Below are 5,624 nucleotides of genomic sequence, written 5' to 3'. Positions count from 1 at the left end.
TTTCCAATTTTCTGAGGAACATCCGAATTGATTTCTAGAGGGGTTGTAACAGTTTGCAATCTCACCAGCAATGGAGCAGTATTCCTCTTTCTCCACGTTTTCAACACGTGGTTTCAGCTGAGACTTTGACCTTAGTCATTCTGATTGGTGTAAGGTGGAATCTCATGGTCTTTTGAGTTGCATTTTTTTCTGATCACTAAGGACTTTGAACATTTCCTTAGGCACTTCTCAGCCATTAGAGATTCCTCTGTTGTGAATTCTCAGTTTAGTTCTTTACCCCATTTTTTTTATTGGAATGTTTGGGTTTTTTTGGGGGGTGGCTAGTTTCTTGAGTTCATTATATATTTTAGATATTACCCTTCTATATGATATGGGGTTGGTTAGTGACAGAGTCTTCCAAAACTGTAAGTTGCTGATTTGTCTTTTAGACTATATCCTTTGCCTTACAGAAACTTTCCAGCTTCCTATGGTACCATTTATCAATTCTTCATCTTAGACCATGAGCCATTGGAGTTCTGTTTAAGAAATTTCCCCCTGTGCCAAGGAGTTCAAGGTGCTTTCCCACTTTCTTTTCTATTAGATTGAGTATATCTGGTTTTATATTGAGGTCCTTGAACAACTTGGACTTGAGCTTTCTTTTTTTGTGCCAATTCAAATAGTTTTATTATTCCATGTTACTTGTTTTGGGTCTCTGTGGAACAATGCTATACCCTCTACTTAGACTTATTCCACCTCTTCAATGGTGGGGCCTGAAGAAGCACCACCAGATGGAGGAGCACCAGGGAAGCCACCAGGCATTCCTCCAGGCATGCCACCAGCACTCTGGTACAGCTTGGTGATGATAGGGTTGCAGACCTTCTCTAGTTCTTTCTGCTGATACTCAAATTCTTCCTTCTCTGCAGTCTGGTTCTTAGCCAGCCAACTGATGATTTCATTGCACTTGTCAAGAATCTTCTGTTTGTCTTCATCATTGATCTTGCCTTGAAGTTTCTCATCTTCAACAGTTGCTTTCATGTTGAAAGCATAAGTTTCCAGTGAATTCTTGGAGGAAACCTTTTCTCTCTGCTTCTCATCCTCAGCTTTGTATGTCTCACCTTCTTGGACCATGCGCTCAATATCCTCCTTACTCAAGAGGCCTTTGTCATTGGTGATGGTGATCTTGTTCTCCATTCCTGTGCTCTTATCTACAGCAGATACATTGAGGATGCCATTGGCATCAATGTCAAAAGTAACCTCAATGTGAAGAACCCCACGGGGTGCCAGAGGTATGCCTGTGAGCTCAAACTTCCCAAGAAGGTTTTTTCTTGGTCATGGCCCTTTCACCTTCATACACCTGGATGAGTACACCTGGCTGGTTGTCAGAATAGGTGGTGAAAGTCCGGGTCTGCTTGGTGGGAATGGTGGTATTGCGCTTGATGAGGACAGGCATGACTCTGCCAGCACTTTCTTTTCTTTTCTTTTCTTTTTTTTTATTAACTTGAGTATTTCTTATATACATTTCGAGTGTTATTCCCTTTCCCGGTTTCTGGGCAAACATCCCCCTCCCCCCCTTCCTTATGGGTGTTCCCCTCCCAACCCTCCCCCCATTGCCGCCCTCCCCCCAACAGTCTAGTTCACTGGGGGTTCAGTCTTAGCAGGACCCAGGGCTTCCCCTTCCACTGGTGCTCTTACTAGGATATTCATTGCTACCTATGAGGTCAGAGTCCAGGGTCAGTCCATGTATAGTCTTTAGGTAGTGGCTTAGTCCCTGGAAGCTCTGGTTGCTTGGCATTGTTGTACATATGGGGTCTCGAGCCCCTTCAAGCTCTTCCAGTTCTTTCTCTGATTCCTTCAACGGGGGTTCTATTCTCAGTTCAGTGGTTTGCTGCTGGCATTCGCCTCTGTATTTGCTGTATTCTCTGCCAGCACTTTCAATGCAAAGGGAAAGAGGAGTGATATCCAAGAGCAGCAAATCCTGAACATTCTCACACTTGTCTCCAGATAGAATGGCTGCCTGGACTGCTGCATCATAGACAAGTTTCATCGGGATTAGTGCTCTTATTCAGTTCTTTTCCACTGAAGAAATCTTGCAGAAGTTTCTGGATCTTGGGGATTCTGGTAGAACCAGCCACCAAGACAATATCATGGATCTGTGACTTGTCCAGTTTGGCATCCTTCTCTATAGGGTCCAGTGTGCCATGGAGCAGGTCAGCATTCAACTCCTCAAATAGAGCACGGGTAATGGAGGTGTAGAAGTCAATTCCCTCATAGAGAAAATCAATCTCAATACTGGCCTGGGTGCTGGAGGAAAGGCTGCGCTTGGCCCGCTCACAGGCAGTGCGGAGATGCCTGACAGCTCTCTTGTTCTCACTGATGTCCTTCTTGTGCTTTCGCTTAAACGAGCAATGAAATGGTTGACCATTCGATTGTCAAAGTCTTCTCCACCCAAGTGGGTGTCTCCAGCTGTTGATTTGACTTCAAAAATTCCATCCTCAATATTGAGGATTGACACATCAAAAGTGCCACCTCCCAAGTCAAAAATCAGCACATTCCTTTCAGCTCTAACCTTTTTTATCTAAGTCATAGGCATTAGCAGCAGCAGTTGGCTCACTGATAATTTGAAGTACATTGAGGCCAGCAATACTTCCAGCATCATTTGTTGCCTGCTGCCGAGAGTCATTGAAGTAAGCTGGCACTGTGACCACAGCATTGTTACCAGTCTTTCCAAGGTAAGCTTCTGTAATTTCCTTCATCTTTTTCAGAACCATTGAGGACATTTCCTCTGGGTAGAAACTTTTTGTCTCCCCTTTGCATTCAACTTGGACCTTGGGCCTACCTGCGTCATTCACCACCATGAAGGACCAGTGCTTCATGTCAGACTGAACAACAGCATCATCAAACCTACGCCCGAGCAGATGTTTGGCATCAATAACAGTGTTGGTGGGGTTCATTGCAACCTGATTCTTGGCCCCATCCCCAATTAATTTTTCTGTGTCAGTGAAAGCATCATAGCTCCGCATGGTGCGGTTACCCTGGTCATTGCCAATTATTTCCACCATTCCATGCTGTAAGGCACCCACACAGGAGTAGGTGATACCAAGATCAATGCCAACTGCAGGTCCCTTAGACCTGGTTGCTTGCATGTAGGCCGGGATGTGCTGATGACGAGAACACACAGAGACCCCAAGAACTGGCTCCACGTTCAATGAGACTATTTCCATTTTTCTAAATACAGACAGCCAGTTAGAGAAGCACCATTTATTGAAGATGCTTTCTTTTATCCATTGTATATTTTTGGCTTCTTTGTCAAAGATCAAGTGTGCATAAATGTGTGGTTTTATTTCTAAGTCTTCCCTTCTATTCCATTGATCAACCTGTCTGTCTCTGCACCAATACTATACAGATTTTTATAACTATTGCTCTGTAGTAGAGCTTGAGGTTAGGAATGATAATTCCCTCAGCCGTTCTTTTATTGGTAAGAATTGTTTTTGCTATTCTGGGTGTTTTGCCTATCCAGATGAATTTGAGAATGGCTTTTTTTCATGTCTTTGAAGAATTTTGTTGGGATTTTGATGGGGATGGCATTGAATCTGTAGATTGCCTTTGGTAGGATGGCCATAATACTAGGTTAATTCTGCCAATGCATGAGCATGGGACATCTCTCCGTTTTCTGAGATCTTCAATTTCTTTCTTGAGAGAGCTGAAGTTATTGTCATACTGATTTTCACTTGTTTGGTAAGTGTTACCCCTAGATATTTTACATTATTTGTGTCTATTTTGAAGGGAGTTATTTCCCTAATTTCTTTGTCAGCCTGTTTATCATTCGTATAAAGGAAGGTTACAGATTTGAGTTAATTTTCTATCTGGCCACTTTGCTGAAGTTGTTGATCAGTTGAAGAAATTCTCTAGTAGGATTTTGGGGGCTGCTTATGTATACTAACATATCATCTGCAAATAGTAATACCATTATTTCTTCTTTGCCAATTTGTTCCCCCTTGATCTATTTTTGTTGTCTTATTGTTCTAGCTAGCACTTCAAGTAACATATTGAAAATACATGGCAAGAGTGGGCATCCTTGCCTTGTCCCGATTTTAGTGGGGTTGTTTCAAGTATCTCTCCATTTATTTGATATTGGCTGGTGGTTTTCAGTTAAATGCTTTTTATTATGGTTAGGTATGGACCTTGAATTCCTGATCTCTCCAATACGTTTAACATAAAGGGTGTTGTATTTCGTCAAATGCTTTATCTGCATCTAAGGAGATGATCATGTTATTTTTTTGCATTGGTTCATATAGTGAATTATGTTAATTGATTTTCATATATTTAACTAACCTTGAATTCCTGGGATGAATCCTACTAGATCATAGTAAATGATCGTGTTGCTATGTTTTGGATTCAGTTTGCAAAATTTCTATTGAATATTTTTGCTTGATATTCATATGCAAGATTCGTCTGAAGTTCTTTTTGGATGGGCCCTTGTGTGGTTTAAGTATTAGACTAATTGTGACTTCATTGAATGAATTAGGTAACATTCCTTCTGTTTCTACTTTATGGAATAGTTTGACGAATATTGGTATCAGGTCTACTTTGATGGTCTGGAAAAATTCTGAACTAAATCTATCTGGTGCTGAACTTTTGTTGTTTGGAAGGTTTTTATGACTTCTATTTCCTTATGGGATATAGGTCTGTTTCGATAGTTTACCTGCTATTTATTTAACTTTGGTGTATAGTATGTATGTAGAAAAACATGCGTTGCATCTAGATTTTTCAGTTTTGTTGACTACAGTCTTTCTATGATGATTTTTTTAATTTTCACTGTTTCTATTGTTATGTCTCCCATTTTATTTATAATTTTGTGAATTTGCATACTGCCTCTGGGCCCTTTTGTTAGTATGGCTAGGGGTTTATCTATCTTGTTAATTCTCTCAAAGACCAGCTTTTGGTTTTGTTGACTTTTTGTATTGTTCTCTCTGTTTCTATTTGGTTAATTTCAGTCCTGAGTTTTTCTGTTTCCTGATTTCTACTGCTCTTGAGTGAATTTGCTTCTCTTTGCTCTAAAGCTCTCAGGTGTGCTGTTAAATTGCTAGTGTAAGGTCTCTCCAGTTTCTATATCAGTTCACTTAGTGTATAACTTTTCCTCTTAGCACTGCTTTCATTGTGTCCCATAAATTTGGGTATGATGTGTCAACATTTTATTTAAATTCCAGAAAGTCTTTAATTTCTTTCTTTATTTCTTCCTTGACCAAATTATCATTAAGTAGAGAGTTTTTCAGTTTTCAAATGTTTGTGGGCTTTCTGATTGTTTTGCTTTTATCGAAGACCAGCCTTAAGCCATGGTGGCCTGAAAAGGTTCATGGGGATATTTCAATTTTCTTATATTAGTTGAGGGTCTTTTTTGTGACCAATTATCTGGTCAGTTTTGGAGAAGGTACCATAAGGTACTAAGAAGAAGGTATACTTTATTTTAGGGTGAAATGTTCTGTGGATATTTGTTAAATCCAATTGGTTCATAACCTATATTATTTCCACTGTGTCTCTGTTTAGTTTCTGTTTCAATGACCTGTCCATCGTTGAGAGTAGGGTGTTAAAGTTTCCCACTATTATTGTGTGGGATTCACACTGTGTTTTGAACTTCAGTAAAGTTT

General features: G+C 40.2%; 1 pseudogene; it reads right to left on the bottom strand.

The window, feature by feature from the left end:
* Positions 1–305: 305 nt before the first annotated feature.
* Positions 306–4,589, bottom strand: Hspa8-ps11 (heat shock protein family A (Hsp70) member 8, pseudogene 11; annotated as a pseudogene).
* Positions 4,590–5,624: the final 1,035 nt, after the last annotated feature.

Source organism: Rattus norvegicus, chromosome 5 (assembly GCF_036323735.1).
Source record: "Rattus norvegicus strain BN/NHsdMcwi chromosome 5, GRCr8, whole genome shotgun sequence".
NCBI lineage: Eukaryota > Metazoa > Chordata > Mammalia > Rodentia > Muridae > Rattus > Rattus norvegicus.
This window is presented reverse-complemented; position numbering and strand designations above follow the sequence as displayed.